Source organism: Dromiciops gliroides, chromosome 1 (assembly GCF_019393635.1).
Source record: "Dromiciops gliroides isolate mDroGli1 chromosome 1, mDroGli1.pri, whole genome shotgun sequence".
Taxonomy (NCBI): domain Eukaryota; kingdom Metazoa; phylum Chordata; class Mammalia; order Microbiotheria; family Microbiotheriidae; genus Dromiciops; species Dromiciops gliroides.
This window is the reverse complement of record NC_057861.1, coordinates 365,917,098-365,939,996: the sequence shown is the minus strand read 5'-3', so window position 1 is coordinate 365,939,996 and position 22,899 is coordinate 365,917,098. Positions and strand designations below refer to the sequence as shown.

General features: G+C 34.4%; 1 protein-coding gene and 1 non-coding gene across 2 annotated transcripts in view; both read left to right on the top strand.

Moving 5' to 3' along the window:
- Positions 1–22,899, top strand: part of CDH18 (cadherin 18) — a 1,453,365-nt gene that overhangs the window by 305,165 nt on the left and 1,125,301 nt on the right. The window lies entirely within an intron of this gene.
- Positions 22,115–22,242, top strand: LOC122737823. Its single transcript, XR_006354593.1, has one exon. It is a non-coding gene; the product is annotated as a U6atac minor spliceosomal RNA (small nuclear RNA).

The following is a 22,899-nucleotide window of genomic DNA, read 5'->3' as shown; positions in this document are numbered from 1 at the left end:
AATTAGTACCACTCTTCCATTGCATTGAGTTGAGGAGTTTGAGGGTAGGGAAGAATGGAGTATGATTTGAATGTGCCTTTATTATTCAGGAATTCAGTATTCAGGAAAGATAATTGATTACCTTCCCCCTCTCAAGCACTCCTCAACAGGGCCAATTCAATCTCACTGCATCTATGTTTTCCTCAGTTTACTAGTATAGTGATACAAGAGATATTTAGAATACTCTGGTGTTGTAGAAATAGTTTTTTTTTTCTTTTCCTGTGAAGCATAATAATATGCTAGCATCTTGGAAATGAGGAACTAGAAGAACCAAATTTACTAGTGCACCTCTCTGTTTGAAAAGTGAGGACATGCTGATATGTCATTATTATTCAAGTTAATCAATATTCGTTAAGCAGCTACTATGTGAAAGTTACTAATATAGGGAATGTATATGTAAAGATGATGACGGGAAAGCTCTTGTTTTTTTGTTTGTTTTGTTTCTAGGAAAGCTCTTGTTTTAAGGAATTTATAATCTATTCTAGGCTATATTGTTAAGACCTACCCCAAGTATATGCTACTCTGTAAGATATCTGGACCTTAGGGCAGCTAAGTGGCACAGTGGATAGAACACCTGCCCTGCAGTCAAGAAGACCTGAGTTCAAATCCGACCTTGAACGTGTACTAGCTGTGTGACCCTGGGCAAGTCACTTAACCCCAATTGCCTCACCCCCCCCAAAAAAAAATTTTTTTTAAAGATATCTTGACCTTTCCTTTGACCTTATTACAAAAATGCAATAAAATTTGAGTGAGTGATTACCTTCAGCTATAAGAATCAAGAAGAAAAAATTAATAAAGGGGCAGCATTTGGATTTTGCACTTGAAGAATAAATATTATTTCTACAAGATGAAGTGTAGGAAAAAGGATATTTTATGCAAGAGAAAGTGACCTCTACAAAGGCAGGGATATAGAAGACCATGGGGCAAGCTCAAGTTCATGAAAGGAGACTAGAGTGAAATTAGGCAGAAAAGGTGATTAGGAAAGAAATTGTAGAGGACATTGAATGTCACAGTAAGGCATTTGTATTTTATCCAGTAGCTTAAAAAGCTTAAATAAAAGGCCTCTTCTCAGATATATCTTACAATATCTTACATAATTTTAGAGTTCTAAGACAGCTACACATTTTTTTTAAAAATTATATTAAAGAGGTAAAAATAAAGAGGTATGAAATGACATTTGAGTTGAGTATTAAAGAATGGGTAGAAATTTAGGTGAAAGAAAGGGGACAGTTAGAACATATCAGTCAGAATAGGATGAACAAAGATAGAATTTATCAGAGAGTGATGAAAAGGAAGATGATTTTAGATTTAAGAGATTATTGAATGTTTATTTCCTCTTTCTTTTCTTTCTTTTTTTCTTATTTTTATTGCTACTACTCCCTGGACTCTACTCACTGGAAGTCCTCATTGTAATAAATTAGGAAAGTGAGGCAAAAGAGATACCTGTTCTGCCATTGTCTGAAAATTCATGTCTCATTCTGCAAAATTAATCCTCTCTGCTAAGAAGTGATCAGCATACTTCAACTTGTTTCGTAATTGTATTGATCAGAGTTCCTAAGTCTTTCAAAGTTTATTTTCATGTACATTATTGTTATTATCATAAAAGTTGTACTCATATTTTCAATCCCTTTACCTCTATCAGTTTATATAAGCCTTCCAGCGAAGCTTTTTTTTTTTTCTGAATACCATTTTTGGCATTTCATACAGTGAAATGTTTTTATATTATGTTCTTATATATAATTCATTCAGCTATTACCCAATTTATTGGTATGTATTTTTGCCAATTATTTGCTATAATACAAAATTATCTTATAAATATCTTTGTCCATATGGCTCCTTTCCATCTCTTGTTGGACCTCTTTAGGTCTCTTTGTATTCCTGGTAGTGATATGTCTGGGTAAAAGGTTATGTCCAATTAAGTGTTAGTTGGAGTAAAACTCCAAAATGCTTTCCATAACAGTTGCATCGTGAACAAATACAACAAATCATTATTGAACCTCTCCTAGAATAACATCTCTAAAAATTGTATTTTTTTTTCTTTCTTTGTCAGCATGTCCAAACTAATGGCTATGAATGTGAAGGACTGTCAAAGTTGCATTAATTAACATTTTTCTTACATTTAGTCATTTAGAGCTTTTTACATATGATGGCTTATAGCTTGCATTTCTTCATTTGATATCTATATGTATATATCCTCTTATGATTTAGCTATTGATAATTGTGCTTAACTTTTTTATATTTGTATCAATTCTCTCTACATCTTAGATATCAAATCTTTATCAATTAAAGGAACTGGAAACAAGGATTACTTATTGGAAGATTTATATCTCTAAAGAAGGAACAAATCAATGAATTGTGCTTCCAACTAAAAAAAAATAGAAAAAGGACAAATTAAAAATCTCCAATTAAAAACAAAAAATGGAAGTCCTGAAAATGAAAGGAGATATTATTAAAATTTAATTTAAAAATGAACTAATAAATAAAACATTTATGGGAAAAATAAGTAAACTACTACATAAATTGATTTAAAAATATTAAAACCAATGTATTAAGCTCAAAAAAATTGGCATGATGAAAAATAGTTAATAATTTTTATATTTCATAGGCTCCAGGATGAGAGAGGAAAACCACAGAATCAAACAAATGTAAATTCTGAGCTACCATACAGTAAAGTTTTTTCGCCACTTAGTTGAGTAAACATAGCATCTTTCCAATCAAATAATCTTCCCTGAAATGTTTTCTACACTCTGTAATTTACCCCCCCAGATTTAATTTTTACCCAGTATATAACATAACTAAACTATGTATATGTCATTAAATGTATTTGTCAGCATGTTTCCCTTGGGGAAATATACTGATTAGTCAACATTAAATAATTTATTATTAACTAGTCAAAGTTACTGCAAAAATAATATTTTTATGGAAATAAAAGGGAACAAAGATTTTATTTCATTAAAATATGTTTTACTATTCCCCAACTATCAGATACATATGTATATATATACATATATATAATATGTATGTATGCAGTTATGAAGTTATGCATGTCTGCATTTTACAGCTTTTTGCTAACACAAAATGTATGTGTGTGTATTTCTCTACCTCTTAATTTTAGAAATGAGAAAACTAAATCAGGGAATCATTAAATGACATCCAAAAATCAAGTCAGTAGTAATTCTCAATCAGGATTCCTAGCCCAATATTATAACTCTGAATTTAGTGCTTTTTCCATGTCATGAAGAAGCAATTCTTCATTTACAGGAGGTTTTCCACCCCAATTGGAAGATTCTGAAATAATGTTTCTAGTGCCTTTTGTAATGTCATCTCAAGGTATATGTGTTCATTGTCTTAACCTTCAGACTTGACAAGAATGACAGGCATTCTTTATGTTTTCTATTGAGAATAAAAGTTAAACAAAGTCATGTAGTTCTTTGGAGAGTTTGTCCTTTCAAATAAAGCTCACAATATTTAATTTTCTCTGATAACCCAAGCTCATACTCCAGTTTGTCCTCCATGCAAACCATTCTGTAAAGCACAGCATACTTTAAATAACAACTTTTATCATAGTTTGTAGTGTATCATGTCTTTCAATGTGTGACTAATTTTCTTACACATGTTAAACATGGTGCTCTCCAATTGTGTGCATCTCTATATATTGATATTTAAATTGAAAAGGATGTATAAATTCTTGAAATTAGGTTAGGGGAGCTGTCAAAAGGTGTTATGGATTTAAAATAATAGCAAAGGCCTGGACAGCTAGACCAGAACTTATGATACTGTACTTTGAGTAATTCATATATCATTATTGATCATGAGGCCAAAAGCGTAGCCTAGATGGACATATTCTGTTTGTTTATTTGTTGTTTTGGGGGAAGCTTTTTGTGTGGCAATGAGGGTTAAATGACTTGCCTAACATCACACAGCTAGTAAGTGTCAAGTGTCTGAGGCCTGATTTGAATTCAGGTCCTCCTGAATCCAAGGCCAGTGCTTTAGTCACTGTGCCACCTAGCTGCCCCCTGAATTAATTAATTTTTTTACAGCAATTGTTTTTTACAAAGGGATTTTTACTTCCAGGATATAGTTACAAATACAAACTTTTCCTCTTTATACTTCAAAGCCATAATCTCTTTTCTCTCACTTCAGATTCTGAGGAGAGTTAACTCAGATTTAATATAGTTTCTACTTAGCATTGTCCAAATTTCTCATTACTCCTAGATGTTTACTTGTCTCGCTGGCTGATAACCTTCACTACTCCTTCCTCCTTGGGTCCTCAAAACTGGGCTAACAGACTATAAATCCTAACATGGACCATAAGGCTCTTATTACTAACCTCAGGTTGGGAAAGTCATAGCCTCTCTTCTTATGGAATTGTTTCTCCTCTTTTAATGAAATGCTGCCAGGCACAGAGAAGTCAACTAAAGAAGGAAGAGTCAAATCAATTAAAGATTTTTGAATGTACTTCCTTTTCCCCTTCTACAGCCCAAGAAGGACCTTTGTAGCACACTGTTTGTAGACTGGAACAAGTTACAAAATGTCACCCATGCTACAAAGTCAGGAAATTGGAATAATGGTCCAGTCTTTCATTTATTATCCTAAAACTCCTAATAGTTGGCATTCATCACTAGTACATGCAGTTAGTAAAGTAAAAAGTCAATTTTTTAATTCAAGTCCAACAACATATAGGACACCATTTCCATGATACCATGCTACCTAATTTTGCACAATTTAATTCACATGTATACTATAATTACATACTCCCCCCAAAAAGGATTAGATTAGTAAAGGATTTAGGACATAATTGACCTAAGGATGTAAGATTTAATTTAAACTATCCTGCTAATTGGCTAAAAAGTAAATATGAAAAGTAAATGAGGGGGGCAGAACAAAGATGGTGGAGGAAAGACATTAAATGCACAGAACTCCTGATATAACTCCCCCAAAATCAGCAATAAAAGAACCTCTGGAGGAGAAAAAAACACAAAAATACAGTCTGAGATTATTTTCCAGCCATATATAAAGAGAGCTTTTCTGTGCTGTGAGTAAAGTCCAACTACATGATTGTGAAGACAGAGACCCCAGGCATACCGCACCACAGGAACTTAACCCCCGAGCCTCTGAATTAGCTCCAGCACTAGCACCTTTGGGAACTGAGCTTGTGGTCGGGTGGGAGGACTGAACGACTGGCCAGGGGGAAAGTGAACAGGTGCCAGCAGGACCTAGGGAAGAATTCAGCTGTCCCCCCACAGTGGGGAACCAGGAAGAAATCCTGAGCAGCCAGGAGGCCTAGGTGGGGGAGGGGTGCAGGCTTGTTGAAGCAAAAAACCATGACAGCGTTCTGCTAGCTGGTTAACTAGAAAGTTGGCTTGAGGTTATATTTGAACCAGGGAACAGGCCAGGCAAGAGAAAAACCTGTCCTCCTTCAAACAAAAACACCTGGGACCCTCTGAAGCTGGGGACGGTAGTATAGCCAAAAGAAGGGCCCCCCAGTAGGGAGTTAAAAGTCAAATAAAAGACAGCAAGATGAGCAAGTAAAGAAAGTTCAGAACTATAGAAAGTTTCTTCAGCAACAAGGAAGATCAAGGTGCACCCTCAGAAGAGGAAAACAACCTCAGGGCTCCTACATCCAAAGCTTCCAAGAAAAATATGAACTGGACTCAGGCCATTGATGCTCTCAAAAGGGACTTTGAGGAGAAAGTAGGAGAGATAGAAGGAAGATGTAGAGAAAGGGAGGAAAGAATGGAAAGAGAAATGAGAGTGATTCAGGAGAGTTATGAGAAAAAAGTCAACAGTTTGAAAAGTCAAATGGAAAAGCAGATAAAAAAGCTGTCTGATGAAAATAATTGCCTAAGAATTAGGATTGAACAAATGGAAGCTTGTGACTTTAGGAGAAACCAAGACACGGTAAAGCAAATCCAATTGAATGAAAAAATAGAGAGCAATGTGAAATATCTCCTTGGAAAAACAGCTGACCTGGGAAATCAATACAGGAGAGATAATTTGAAAATCATTAGACTACCTGAAAACCATGACCAAAATAAGATTTTAGACACCATCCTCCAAGAGATTGTCAGTGATAATTGCCCTGATATTCTAGAAGCAGAAGATAAAATCGAAATTGAAAGAATCCACCAATCACCTCCTGAAAGAGATCCCAAAAGGAAAACTGCCAGGAATGTTATAGCCAAATCGATAACCTCCAGGTCAAGGAGAAAATATTGCAAGTATCTAGAAAAAAAGGAATTCAAATACTGTGGAGCTCCAATAAGGATAAACCAAGGTCTAGCAGCATCTACATTAAAGGACCAGAGGACATGGAATATGATATTCCAGAGGGCAAAGGAACTGGAATTATAGCCAAGAATCACTTACCCAGCAAAACCTTATATAATCTTTCAGAGGAAAAAATGGGACTTCAATGAAAAAGAGGACTTTCAGGCATTTGTGATGTAAAGAACTGAACTGAATAGAAAATTTGACTTTTAAATACAAGACCCTGGAGAATCATAAAAAGGTAAACAGGGGGAAAAATCACAAAGGACATTAGATTAAACTGTTTACATTCATACATGAGAAAATAATACTTCCAACTCATAAGAACTTTTTCAGTAAGGAATACACAGAGGACACAGGTCTGAACTGAATATGAAGGGATGGTATTTGTAAAGCATTCTTTTGGTGTGTATCCTTGTTCTTTGTGGACCAAACAGGATGGGGTATCTTATGTCTGGGGCAGTATTTGGGCTCCAGACCTCCTGGTCCCAGGACTGGTGCTTTGTCCACTGTGCTACCTAGCTAACCCATGATGGCATCTTTAAAATAGGGTTGAGTGGTAAGAGGAATAGACTGGGGGAGGAGGAAAAGGAGAGATGGACTGGGGAGAGGCAGTTCACATGAAAGAAACAAGAAAAAAGCTTATGGAGGGGAAGGGAAGAGGGGGAAGGAGTGGAGGAGTGAGTGAACCTTCCTATCATCAGAATTGGCTCAAAGAGGGAATAACATGCATACTCAAGTGGGTATAGTAATATATTTTTGCCCTGAGGAAAAGTGGGAAGGGAAGGAGATGGTGGGGGGATAGAGGGGAAAGAGGGAAGGTAAATTTGGGGGAGGGAGCTGTAAAAAGCAAAACACTTTCATGGAAGGTGAAGATGTTCTGCATAACAGCACATGTAAGACATACATTGAATTGCTTAATTTTTGAGGGAGAGTTGAGGAGTGAGGGAGGAAGAAAAATTTAGAAAACAGAATTAGCTCAAAGACCTTAACCTCATCAGAGTGGTCTCAAGGAGGGAATAACATGCACACCCAATAGGGAGGAGTAATCTATTTAACCCTACAGGAAAGTAGTAGGGGAAGAGGATAAGGAGGGAAGGGTGAATGAAGGGCGGGTAGAGCAGGGGACGGGGCAGTCAGTAGCAAAACACTTTTGAGGAGGATTAGGGCAAAATAAGATAGACAACAGAGTAAATATCATTGGAAGTGAATAGGATGGATGGAAATAGTTGTGTGTATTACCTACTCTGCTGGGCTATTGTGAAGAAAATTCTTTGTCAATTTTAAGGTACTGTATATAAGTTATGATGAACAGGATACTATCAGAAAAACCTGGAAAGACCCACATGAACTAAAGCAGAGAGAAAGGTACTATATACAAAATAACAGCATTAGTGTAAGATGATCCGCTGGGAAGCATGTGGTTATTTTCAGCAAGGCGATGATCCAATATAACTCTGAAGAACCTAAGAAAATTGCAATCCATCTACAGAGAAAGAACTGATGGTATCTGAAAACAGACTGAAACACATTTTTTTTGGACAATTCCTTAATCTGAAGTTTTTTTTTTTATCTGTTTTCTCTTATAACCTAGCTAACATAGAGATGTTTTCCATGACTACTCATGTATAATTTATATTGAATTGCTTGATTTCTTGGGGTGGGGGTGGAAAGGGAAAGAGGAAGAGAAGTTGGAATAGAATTTTTTAAAAAAGAATTGATGTCAAAAGTAAATGAAAGTAGAAGAAGGAGGAGGAGGAAAAGAAGAACAAAAAGTAGAAATAAGAGCAACAACAACAAAAACAAGAACAAGAAAAAGAAGCATTTTTAGCATTTTAAATTTTGCAAAGTGCTTTACAAATTTTATCTCATTTGCTTCTCAAAATAACTCTATGAGGTAGATTATATTATGATCCTCATTTTTTCACATAAAAATCCTAGGTCTAAAAGAGATTAGGTTTCTTGCCCAAAGTCACAAAGCTAGTAAGTATCTGAGGTAGTATTTGACCTAGGTCTTCCTAACTCCAAGTCCTGAACAGTATCCAATGTGCCACCTAGATACCAAAGAAGTTTGCAATTTATGGATGAAAAGGAAAAGATTACTATGGAAAACATTTTGAAGGATAATTCAACTGGCAACATCTGATATATTCTATAAAAAACGTAGTGACATAGTCAAAGATATCAAGGTTTCAATATTACTAATGACTACCTTAAATTTGTATAGTATTTTATTGTTTTCAATTCACTTTAACCCATATAATCAATCTTATTTAATCCACCTGACATCTAACTTAGTCTAATGGGAAAATGGTGATACTATTGAGAGGTCAAAAAAAAAAAAAAAAAGACAGACAATTTGTGCATCTTAGCCTCGAAGCACTTGCTTTTTAAAACTTAACAACACCTGTGTGTGTTAACTCTTTACTTCCTGTCTGGATAGAATTACTCCTGGGTTATCTAGTAAGTACAATCTGTTCCTTTAAGTAAATGATTGGGTGAAATATTTTTACTCAAATGATTATGGATATGTATATAATGTCTCAGTAGTCCAACTGAGTTTTCTAGAATATGCTACTAATGAGAAAGTCATGGAAAAACAGTTGGATTGCAAAATTAAAAACAACATTGATTCCTTCAAAATAATCAGACTTCACAGTGTTCAGGTAGAAAACCCACTAAAGATGTGCTTCTGGGGTTTAAGAGGAAAGAAATGCTTGAACCAAAACTTTGGCTCATATATCATTAGAATAATTAGCAGCATAATAGCATTCTCAACTTTTTATTGAAAACAATGACTTTGCACTTACTTTAATTGATTTTGAGAGTATTTTTAGTGTATTTCTAGATTGTAAGAATAAGGTGATTCAGCAGAAATAATAGAGTCCTTGATATACTATCAAAAGGAGGATTTTTCTCCTTTGGACTTTCATTTTATTTTAAAAAATATTTTAATGTGATTTCTTTAAGAAAAGGAATTTTCATGAATTGCTTGTTGGTCATTTGTCATTTTAAAAAAAGACTGAATACTGAATATCATATAACTTGATATCTCGATTTGTATTTACTTTCTCTTTTGATGTCTTTTCATTATTTAGAGTTCATCCTCTATCTATTCACCCTCTCCCTCCCTTCCCTCCCCCTTCTCTCTCTCTCTCTCTCTCTCTCTCTCTCTCTCTCTCTCTCTCTCTCTCTCTCCTGTATATTTTTCTTCCTTTCCCCCATTATTCTCTTTTGATTTTTCTGAATTTATTCTAACCCCTTCTTTTTTTCCTCCTCTATACTCTAGCCTTATTTCCATTTTGTGTGTATATGTATACTCATGTGGCTTATCGGTATATATAAAACATACACTTTCCAAGAATTCATTACATGGGTGCTGAAAAGAATGAGTTCAGTCTGATTAATTTACCCTTGCATCTGAGAGATTGTAATTTCTTTTTTTAGGTCACGTTCACAATTTATAGGGTTTTTATTTATTTTTCTTTGTCATTTTAAGAGTTACTTTTGCACAAATACTAGTCAAGAAATTACAATCACAAAAGGGCAAATGGCAAAAAAAAAAATGTCCTGCTATTATTGCTGTTATGTTGCCTACAAGATTTAGCTTTTCATTTGATACACATATAAGGCTTTTCTGGTCAATTTTCTTTTCTTAGCATTATTTAAATTATATTAACTCTAGAAAATACTGCTTCCTTTCTCACTTCCTGGCCATCTTGGTGGCTGGTCTCTGGCTGAGGGTCCTTCTGCACCGCAGCCAGGAAGATGGTGGCCACAAAGAAAATGAAAAGGTCACTGGATACCATAAACTTGATGCTCCAGCTGGTGATGAAAAGCAGCAAATACTTGCTAGGCTACATACAGACCCTGAAAATGATCAGACAAGGCAAAGCCAGATTGGTTATCTTGGCCAACAAGTACCCAGCTTTGAGGAAATCAGAGATTGAATATTACACTGTTGGCCAAAACTGGTATACGTTATTACAGTGGCAACAACATTGAATTGGGTACAACATGTGGGCAGTACTACGGAGTATGTATACTGGCTATCATTCATCTAGATGATTCTGATATCATTAGAAGCATGCCAGAAAAGACCAGCGAAAAGCAAAAAGTATTCTTTAATAAACTGACCAAAGCTTGTTAAAAAAAAAAATACACAAAAAACACTGAGCATCCACTTATCTTGGCTCAACTTCCTGAAATCTACTTAGACCTTAGTGTGCTAGCTTATTACTTCCAGTTGTGATTAGATTGATCTGTAGTTTTATTGAATGGTTATAATCTATTTTTCATCAAATTAGTGTGTGTGTTCAAATAAATGTGGCTATGAAAATTATGTCTGACTTTTCTAATTCAGTCAGCTAGATGTGATACTGATGAGAAGGTCACCCATTCTTTCTATATAACAGCTTGTTAGCATCACCTAGAAGGAAAAAACATAATCCACTACCATGAACTTCTTTACTAAATTTAAGGTCACAGATGAAAACTTAGATAAAGAAGGAAAGACATCCCAAACCAACCCAATTTTTATTATCACAAAGAATAATAAAATAAAATGACAATGTCCTATCTTTGCTAACAAGTAAGAGGATATTATGGAGCTATAAAATAACATGAGATTGCATATCATAGTTGAGACAGTAGTCTTGAAATAGTCCTTAACCCACTGCTTGAATTTAGGCAAATAACGTTGTGTGCTTTAGTTTACGCATATATAAATGAAGAAATTGGGCTCAATGAAATCTTTTCTATAATCAAAGCTTTTTTTACTATAAAGCATAAAAGTGTAAAATCACTTCCCCTTCAAATTGATAATATGCATCTTCATTTCATTAAAAATAAATAGCTGGGGCGGCTAGGTGGTGTAGTGGATAAAGCACTGGCCCTGAAGTCAGGAGTACCTGAGTTCAAATCCGGCCTCAGACACTTAACACTTGCTAGCTGTGTGACCTTGGGCAAGTCACTTAACCCCAATTGCCTCACTAAAAATAAAAAAATTAAAAAAATATCTGTTGAAATTATTTTACTTCCAAATTAATGTCAAGTAATGAAGGGATGGATTGTCGAGAGAGACACAAAAATAAAGAGATATATGCTAAGAAATGGAGACTAAGGTAAAAGTTAATGGACAATGGGAAATATGAGCAAGTGGGAGTAAAAAAATAGAGACTATACAGAAAATGAAGAACTATGAGAAAAATGGAGAGGGACACAGTCTTAATTTCTGACTCTGCTGCATTCTTAGACTTCTCCATCATGCCCACAGAAATATCTTTCTCCTGCAAAGTCACTTTCAGCCCTGGAATTTATACCTTTCAAGAACCCTATTCTGCTGGTGTCCCTCCTTTCCTCTCATTGGAAGGTAGAGATTTCTCAACCTTTAACTTCCATTTAAGGAAGGTCAGCCATTTCTTCATTTTTTACCCTGTTTCAGTGTTCTGGGCTTCACGGTAATCCTCTCCTTCCTAAGCCATTGCAATTTCTGCTTCCTTTTATGTTATTTTCTCCTAATAGAATATAAATTCTTTTATTGGATAGGGGTTTTGTTTGCCTTTTGGTGAATCTCCACTGTTTAATACAGTCTTGCATTTAGTAATTTAGATTCCTATTATAGAGCTAGGTAGATTACTTTTAGGGGTTGAGGAGGGTAGTCTGAATTGCCAACTTCAATTATAGAAATATTCCCTATCTGCCAGTGCAGGTGAGCAATTATTTGGCTATAGTCTTATAGAGTTACCTAGTACACATAGAAATTAAGTGGCTTAAGCAGAGTCATACAGTTAGTATGTGTCAGAGAGAAAATTTGAAACCACATATTCTAGGTTTGAGACTATTTCTCTATACACCCCACAAGGCTTCCTCTCTAATTTTGTTTGTTTATTTAATCCTTAGCATATAGTGTATAATAAATACCTGTTGACTGACTTGTCCTACTCTGTGTTTGATCTGGGCTTTGAACTATACAGACTTATCAAATGTTATCACCATTGGAAGTCAAGTGTAATTGATTGAACACTGTCAATATCACTCTATTGTCTTTATCTGGAGCAGCCTCCTTGGGCAGGGGGTGAGTAGTGATAAAATGGATATTACTCTGAATACTGAAATTATAAAGTCCACTGCCCTTTATATGGTCATTTTATATGTTGCAATTTAATGGAAAGAAGTTAACAACCATTTAATAACCACCCCATAATGTTGCAAGAACTCTTCTAAGTACTGAGAATAAAATGGATAAAAAGTCCCTGCCCTCAAGGAGCTCACAATCTAATGATGGAGACAACATGAATATAATTACATTCAAACAAGATACATATAGGGTAAACTGGAGATGAGTTCATAAAGAAGGCATTTATATTAAGAAGAACTGGAAAAACTTTTCTACACCATGAGATTTTAGCCAAGATATGGAGGAAGGTAGGGAACAAGGATACAGAGATGATGAAGGAGAACATTTAGTCATGTGGGTCAGCCTGTGACAATGCATAGATTCAGGAGATGGAATGTCTTGTGAGTGAAACAGTAAGAAGTCTAGCATCACAGTATTGTAGATTACATTGAGGGTAGTAAGGTAGAAGACACCTGGAAAAGAAGGAAGGGGCCAGATTAAAGATTATTTTAAAAATTAAAAAAGAATTTATTTTTTATCCTAAAAGTAAAAAAGATTGAATGAAATCGATATAATGGATTGAGCGCAGGGGTGGTGATATGGTCAGACCTTAAATTTAGTAGGATCATTTTGATAACTGAGTGGGTGATGAATTGGAATAAAGACTTATGGCAGGGAGACCAACCAAAGGCTATTGTGAGAATTCAGACATAAGGTCATGAGAGCCTGCACTGGGGTGAAGATGTTATCATAATACAGAAGGGGATTATATATGTTTATGTATATGTGTACATGTACATGTACATGTACATGTACATGTACATGTGTATTTTGTGAATATATGTCTACCTTATATACACACATGCATAAATATATACATGTACATGTATGCATTGTAATATGACTATATTTATGTGTTCATGCATGTGTGTCACAAATGTATGTGTGCACAAGCACATGCATATATGTATGTATATACACATACATAGGATATATCCTATGTGTGTATAGGATATACACACATGTATATACATATATAGGGTATACACATATATATGCATATACACATACACACATATAGGAATTGATCTTGGGAAGGTAGGATTTACAAGATTTGGCAACTGAATGATATGGGAGATGAGAAAAAATAAAGAGTTTACCACAATGCTTAGGTTTAGAAAATAGATAAACTGGTAGGATGAAAGATCCCTTCACAGTAATAGGGAAGTTAGGGAGATGGATGTGTTTGAGAGTAAAAATAATTAGTTAAGTTTGGGACATGGTGATGTTAAGATGTCAGCATGATATCCTGTTCAAGATTTATTATAATAATTGGGGAGGGGGCAGCAAGGTGGCACAGTGGATAAAGCACTGGCCCTTGATTCAAGAGTACCTGAGTTTAAATTGGGCCTCAGACACTTGACACTTACTAGCTGTGTGACCCTGGGCAAATCACTTAACCCCCATTGCCCCGCAAAAAAAAAATAATAATAATAATAATAATTGGGGATATGAGATTGGAAGCCAAGAGAGAGGTTAGGGATGAGCAAATAGAACTATGAATGGTCTCCATAGACATGATTATTGAATTCTTAGAAGCTGAAGAGAGCACCAAACAAGGCAGTATATAGGGGAAAGATCAGAGTACTGAGGTCAGGGTTTTGGGCAATACTCACATGTAATGGGCATGATCTGATGGAAGATCCAGCATCAGAGACTAATGGACAGGTAGGAAAATCAGGAGAGTGACTGAAAATGTCATGGTTGCAGAAAGGTAAGAAAGGGCAAGGATTAAAAAAATAATAATGAAATAGAAACAACTTTAATGTACCACCTTAAACTCATTTGATGTTCCTTTCAGAGTGGACAAAATTATAACAAAAGAAAAATGGCAGGGGGCAGATAGGTGGCACAGTGGATAAAGCACTGACCCTGGATTGAGGAGGACCTGAGTTCAAATCCGGCCTCAAAAACTTGATACTTATTAGCTGTGTGACCCTGGGCAAGTCACTTAACCCTCATTGCCCTAAAAAATAAGAAAGAAAAGAAGAGAAAAAAAAGAAAGTAAAGAAGAAAAAGAAAGAAAGGAAGGAAGGAAGGAAGAAACAAGAAAAAGAAAAATGACAAATGATGGAGAGAATGTGGGAAATCAAGTACAATAAAGCACTGTTTGTGGAACTGTGAATTAGTCCATCCCTTATTTTAAGCAATTTGTAACAAAGCTCAAAAAGCCATTAAACGGTACATACCCAGCCATAATGTTCTAGGTCTATACCCTAAAGATATAAAAAAGAAAGGAAAAAAATGCATATGTATAAAAATATTTATAGCAGCTTTTTTAGTGGTGGCCAAGAATTGGAAACAGGAGAAAGAAGCCCATCAAATGGGGAATGGCTGAAGAAATTATGGTAAATGAATATGATAGAATATAATATTGTGTGACAAATATGATGAAGAGTATAATTGCAGAAAAACCTCAGAATACTTATATACACTGATCTAAAATGAAGGGAGAAGAACAAGAACAATTAGCACAGTAGCAGAAATATTGAAAAGATAATCAACTTTGAAAGAATTAGTAATTCTGATCAATATGACTAGCAGCAATTCCAAAAGATTCATTTTGTAACGTGGTATCCACCCCCAGAAAGACTGGTAGATTCAAAGCGCAAATTGAAGAATATTTTCTTCTCTTTCTTTTCTTTAAATTTTTTTTAGACTTCACTAATGATCAAATCTGTTTTACAAGACTATATATATTTAAAATGGGTTTGCTCTTCTTTTTTTCTCAGTGAATAAAGGAATGAGAGGGAGTAAAAAAAATTCAAAATAAAAAAATAATTTAAAAAAATCATTAGGTTCTACAATGAAGAAATCATCGATAACTTTGGAGGCAACTGTTTCATTTGAATTTTGAGTTTGAAAGCCAGACTATAGAGTGTGAGAGGAAAGGAAGTGAAAAACAGGGGCAGAACCAGTGGGATTTTGATAGTGGAAAGGTTAAAGCATTTAAAATTCAACAAAATATTGTCAAATGATGAAGATATTGTCGCTATTTTAGATGAGAATTTTGATTCCTAAAATGATTTTTAAGGGCTTTGATTTAATATATTCTACTAATTGATATATGAAGATAGCAGAAGGATTTAGACAGTCTTGGAGAGGAAAAACAAAGATCTATGTTGTAAATATAGATTCAAATATTTTTGTAATATATTTACTGATAGTGGATAATGACCTCTTTGTATGGAAAGCTTAATTTTATAAAGGAGAAAAAATCTTATGTATTAAAACCTAGAGAAATGTGAGTAGAAATACTTTCAAGGGTAACAAAGTGATAAAGCATAATAATCAAGACCAGAATCATGAAGCACATATGGTTCCTCAGTGAATTTGCATAGAGTTTTGTGACAAAAGAGGAAAAACAAAAAGAAAAATCATGTAAAACATTTGTGAAAAAGGTAATGATTTTTTTTTTTTAGTGAGGCAAATTGGGGCTAAGTGACTTGCCCAGGGTCACACAGCTAGTAAGTGTTAAGCGTCTGAGGCCGGATTTGAACTCAGGTACTCCTGAATCCAGGGCCAGTGCTGTATCCACTGCACCACCTAGCTGTCCCAAAGGTAATGATTTTTAAAAGGACTATTGATTTGATAATGGAAATTTGAGGAGTTGTGACTTTTTAAATAAAAGATCAGTTACTCAGAATCAGAAGACTCGTATTTAAGGCAGGAAAGGGACAAGAAGACTAGAGCAGCAATTAGAATGGGAATATGAAAAGAATTGAAGATATATTGTATGATATATGAGAGTAAGACAAAAATATGAAAAAATCATATAACATTTTTAGACTGAAAGAACTATCAATTTAATAGGAGAATTTGAGAGTTGTATGTTTTTGTGTTTTTTTAAAGAGAAGGATGAATCACTGAGAGTCAGAAGGTTATCATCCCACTGGAGCCTTTGAGAAGTCTAAGAACCAGGTATAGGACTCAAGGGTTCTTTTGTTTTGTTTTGTTTTGGTTTGGTTTTTTGTGGGGCAATGAGGGTTAAGTGACTTGCCCATGGTCATACAGCTTGTATGTGTCAAGTGTCTGAGGCCAGATTTAACTCAGGTTCTACTGAATCAGGGCCAGTGTTTTATCTGCTGCACCATGTAGCTACCCTCAGGTATAAGATTCAGCAGAAGAACTTAATTACAAAAGAACCTGAGGGGAGAAATTAAAGACACAGAATGAAAAACTATACTATGGGAGGTATGGCAGAGAGAAACAGTTAGCTGATAGAAGACTTCAGCTGAGTGATTTCTGATTGGTTGGATGATTGACTTCATTGACTGAAAGCTTCAAGGAAAATGATTACCTTTCAGGATATCTAGAGCTAGAGAGAAATGAAACTTCTAACGACTTATTGCTCTTTTCTGCTACCCCTGGATTTTGAGAAGGAAAAACAAGGGGAAATTTGTATTTCTTTTGGCATACTCTAGTGAACTGGTTTCAGAAGTCTGTGTTTTCCCTATGAACTCCAAGCTGATTGGATAACACATCTAGGTGAATGAATATCTGGTCCCATCAGCCTAGAAATAACCATTTTGAAGATCTTTTTACTTGTCTAAAGATAATTGCTATTCCCATTAAGAACTACTACTTCCTAAAAGCTCTGTTAAGGGTAATGGTTAATTAAAAGCTAGAGAGTACTATGTCTGAGTACAGAAGGAAAGATTTCTCTTACAAAAGAGTAGTGAAGATCAGTAGTCAAACAGTGAACAGAGTAGTTTCATGTACTGGAAATGTTCCTGAATGGAAATAACAATAACATCAAATAACCAATAACATAAAAGCCTCTAGTCTAGGAGCAAGAGTTGCTCTAAGCATATGAGTTTTTCTCCCTCATATACTTCCCAACAAGTTTCTTTTAATTGTGTGCACATTCTGCAACATAAAATATGTGGAGAGAGTATGACCTGTCCATTTTTATATATCTATTATGATATGTTTTATTATTCATCTCCTTGATTGTATGTGTCTATCTTCAATATTATTATTTCTTTTGCCTTATTTTTTTTGTCTAATATCTAAAATATCATTTTTTAACCATTTGGCTGTGAACATAGAAAATACACTGGATAGAGGCTCAAGAGCTATACTGACAATTAAAGGAAATCTATTTCCTGGTAACAGAGTTATCTTTAGGACCCTGGGAGATTTTGAGTGTATTCAAGTGATAAAGAATTTATATCTGCTAGAGGGAGAGTAAGTTGAAATGAGTGACCAAAGCAGGATAAAGAAGGTGTCTCTTTTGCCACGTGAGAGCAGTGACACATTCTGTATCACTAAGGTATGTTGTGTTGATCATAAAGGTTCCAGAAACATAGTTTCTCAGCAATTTAATCATTTATTAATAAGGACAGCATGAAATTAATAAAAGAATTGCCATTCGGCCATTGTCTTAGACCAAAGACAATCATGGTGGTAGGCTTATAGTTCATAGGCCCTTCAGAGTGTAGGTGTTCCTGAAGGGTGACAATCAACTCTAATTGGACAATACAATGGAAGATTTTAATAATATAATTTATATTAATAATCATAACATAAATTAATATTTTAATGAATGACTGAGCATGACATCATGTCACCCTTGGACAGAGAAACTATTTCTATACCAGAAAATCCACAGCTTTGGGCTATCTATTCAATGAATATATACCCCACCCAACCCTGAGTGGAATATAATACCTTCCACCAGAAAGTCCACTCTCATTATCATCAATGGACTTCAAGAGACTGAATTTTTTAAATCAGTAATTTAGAAGGAGAGACCTCTGAATCTAATGAAGATATTGGTTATTAATAATGATTTCTCTCCATTTATACCCCCTACTTGGTCTACAATCCCACTCTAATGCCAATGTTGTTTCATCAAGAAATGAAGTTGAGGGTGCAGCTAGGTGGCACAATGGACAGAGCACCGGGTCTGGAGTCAGGAGGACCTAAGTTCAAATCTGGCCTCAGACACTTAACACTTGCTAGCTGTGTGACCTTGGGCAAGTCACTTAACCCCAATTGCCTCACAAAAAAAAAAGAAAGAAATGAAGTTGAGGATATAATTCAGCACATAATCATGAACCTTATTATTTCTTCAGCAATTCCTTAGTTTATTCAATTCATTTAGCAAATATTTATTAAGCACCTACTATACACCAAGTATTGTATTTAGCATAGTAGGTACTAAAAGCAGTTCACAGTGGAGAGAAACAAAGATGTAGACAATATTTGTTGCTACTATCTTAATTCTTCAGCCTCACTGCATACTCTTTCTTTTTACAAATTATAAGCTTAAACCAAGGTGGGCTACTTACATATATTTCCATATTATGCTGTATGTTTTGTCTTTGTTAACATTTTACCTTTGCTAGGAGTGCATTCCCCATACCTTCCTCCCTTTTGAAATTCTGTTCACTCTTTAAAGTCTAGCCAAATGAAAAATTTCCCAGATTGTACCATGTAATAATTGTCCTTGCCTCTCCAAATTTAATCTATCACTTTTAGTAACCTCTCAAGCATTTATGTATGATTTTATTTTCTGTTTTTAAATATTCTTTCAACTAGATTCTAAGTTCTGTAAGCAGAGATATCATGAATTATTTAAAAATCTGAAATAAAACATTTTGTTTATCTTTGGTAAAAAAAAAAAAACATTGAATTGAATCAAAGGCGTTTACCTTCCCAAAAAGCAGACAAGATAGTAGGGTGAATAGAGCATGTATATGAATGACTCCAATAAAAGGAATACAAACCTGATGGTGGTGGTACAAATTGAAGAAATTGGCAGAATCATTTCTAGATGGATAGATCTGGGAAGGCTTCATTAAATCATGGGTAATTGAGCTGCTTCATAAATGATGGGCAGAATTTTAGGAGGCAAAAGATGGGATGAAGGAAATCCAAATAAATGGAATGAAATGATCAGAGGTAGAGATTAAATAAAGTCTTAGATGTACTCAGAAACTAGTGAGAGAGTAAGTTTGAATGTAAGGGAATTGAGTGAGATGATTGAGAATTGCAGTTCATGGCAAAATTGTCAAGGGCTTTGAATACTATGCCAAAGATTTTAAAAGCGATATGCTATTGTGGAAAGATTCCTTAACTTGCAGCTAGGAGAGAGCTGGGTCTAAATCCTTACTTTCTAATTGGTATCAGCATGGCTATGGCCAAGTTACTCAAAATCTCTGATCCTTTTATATTATTTTTGAGATGGGAATATTATTGCTGCTACTTATTAGTTATGTGAAAATCAGTAAGATTAAGGCTATGTGTGTTCACTTTTACTCTTATTTCAGATGACAAAGATGACCAAAAAATACATTGTATTGAAATATAGTTATAAAATATTTAAAATAACAAATAACCTGACCCCTGATGAAAAACTCAAGGAGAGGTAAAGAAGCTATTTCAGTAGTTTTGGTATGAGATAACTAGGATGGTAGGAATGAAATTATAAAAGAGATAGATGAGTTCTTTCTAAGGACTGGAATTAAGAAATGTGTATTATACTAAAATCAGTCAATTTACTAGTATTTGTTAATCATCTATGTGACAAATACTAGGAACTCAGAGGTAAAGCTATCACTAACAATAATAAATACTATAGTATTTATGTTAGTAATAATAGCATTTGAAAAGTCCATTATGGTTTGCAAATGACTATATATAAATTAATATCATTTGAAAACAGCCTAGTCATATCCTTTGACCATGTCTCAACTGGGAAATTACTTTTATTCTTATATATTTGACTCAGTTTCATATATATTTTATAAATGAGGTTTTTATCAGAAACACTGACTAAAATTTGTTTCCCAGCTTTTTGCTTTCCTTCTTACCGTGGTTGCATTGGTTTTGTTTGTGCAAAACCTTTTTAATTTAATGTAACCAAAATTATACATTTTGCATTTCTTAATGTTCTCTATCTCTTGTTTGGCCATATATTCTTCCCCTTTCCATAGATCTGGTAGCTAAAATATTCCTTCCTCTCCTAATTTGCCTATGGTACCACCTTTATGTCAAAATCATTTACCTATTTTGACCTGTTTTGGTATATGGTGTAAGATGTTGGACTATGCCTAATTACTGCCAGTTTTCCTAGCACTTTTTGTCAAATAGTGTGTTCTTATCCCAGAAGCTGGAGTCTTTGGGTTGAGCAAACAGTAGATTACTATAGTCATTTACTACTGTGTCTTGTGTGCATAATCTATTCGACTGATCTACCACTCTGTTTCTTACCTAGTACCAAATAGTTTTGATGATTGCACTTTATAATATAGTTTTAGATCAGGAATGGCTAGGCTGCTTTACCTTGCATTTTTTATTAAGTTCCTGGATATTCTTGGCCTTTTGTTTTCCAGATGAATTTTGATATTATTTCTTCTAGTTCTATAAAATATTTTGGTAGCTTGATGGATATGACATGAAATAAATAGATTAATTTAGGTATGGTTGTCATTTGTATTATATGAACATGGCCTAACCATGAGCAATTTATATTTTTCCAATTGTTGAGGTGTGATTATATTTGTGTGAAAAGTGTTTTGTAATTGTGTTCATATAGTTCCTGGGTTTGCCATGGCAGAGAGACTCCCAAATGCTTTAATATAGTCTACAGTTTTTTTTAATAGGATTTTTATTTTTATCTCTTTCTGAAAGGCTTTGTTAGTCATATTTAGAAGTATCCTATAACTTTATTAAAGTTGTTAATTGTTTCAAGTAGTTTTTTAGTTGATTCTTTAGGATTCTCTGAGTATAAAATCATATCATCTGCAAAGAGTAATAGTTTTGTTTCCTCCTTGCCTATTCTAATTCCTTTAATTTCTTCTTATTATTGCTAAAGCTAACACTTCTGGTACAAAATTGAATAATAATGTAGATAATGTACATCCTTGTTTCACCCCTAACATTTTTTTTTGCAGAGCAATGAAGGTTAAGTGACTTGCCCAGGGTCACACAGCTAGTAAGTGTCAAGTTCTGAGGCTGGGATTTGAACTCAGGTCCTCCTGAATCCAGGGCTGGTGCTTTTATCCACTGCATCACCTAGTTGGCCCTCGCTCCTAATCTTAATAGGAAAGCTTCTAGCTTATCCTTGTTACATATAATGCTTGCAGATGGTTTTAGATAGATAGTGTTTATCATTTAAAGGAAAGCTCCTTTGCTCTTCCTATGCTCTCTATAGTTTTTAATATGAATAGGTGCTATATTTCATCAAAAGCTTTCTCTGCATCTATAGGGATAATTGTATGATTTTGTTTAGTTTTGTTATTGATGTGGTCACTTATGTTGCTACTTTTCCTAATATTAAATCAGCTCTGCACTCTTTGTATAAAAACCACCTGTTTGTAGTGTATTATCCTGGTGATAAATTGCTGTAATTTCTTTGTTAACATTTTATTTAAAATTTTGCATCAATATTCATGAGGGAAATTGGGATATAATTGTCTTTCTTTGTTTTGGCTCTTCCTGGCATGGGTATCAGCAGCATATATGGCTCATAAAAGAAATTTGGTAGAACTTCTTCTTTGTCTATTTTTCCAAATAGTTTATGTAGTACTGTAAGTAATTGTTCTTTAACTGTTTGGTAGAATTCAATTGTAAACCAATCTGACCCTGGAGATGTTTTTCTTAAAGAGCACATTGATGGTGTTCTATGAAAGGAGAGAAGGTTAGCACTCCACTTGATAAAGATGTAAGACGTCCTAGTGGCCTTTACAACACATATACGGTTAAGGCATTGCCACCTACTCTGTGGCTTCTGACCAAGAGCACATTGATAGGGGGCAGCTAGGTAGAGCAGTGAATAAAGCACAGGCTCTGGATTCAGGAGTACTTGAGTTCAGATCCGGCCTCATACACTTGACACTTACTAGATGTGTGACCCTGAGCAAGCCACTTAAACCTCATTGCCCCCCCCAAAAAAAAAGTCTTAAAAAAATGAGTACATTGATGGCTTGTTCAATTTATTTTTCTATAATAGGCTTATTTAAGTATTTTATTTCCTCTTCTGTTAAGCTGGGCAATTCATATTTTTGTAAATAATCATCCATTTCATTTAGATTGTCAAATTTATCACCATATAATTCATCAAAAGAGCTCCTAATTATTGCTTTAATTCACTCTTCATTGGTGGTAAATTCACCTTTTCATTTTTGACAGTGGTAATTGAATTTTCTTCTTCTTTTTGATCAAATTAATGAAAGGTCTATCTATTTTATTTTATTCATAAAACAATCTTTTAGTTTTCTTTATTAATTCTATGGTTTTCTTACTTTCAATTTTATTAATTTCTCTTATGATTTTCAGAACTTCTATTTGGGTATATATTTGGGGATTTTTACATTGTTTTGTTAGTTGCATGTCCAATTCAATGATCTCCTCTTTGTATACTTTATTCATGTTGGCATTTAGAGATATAAAATTTCCCCTAA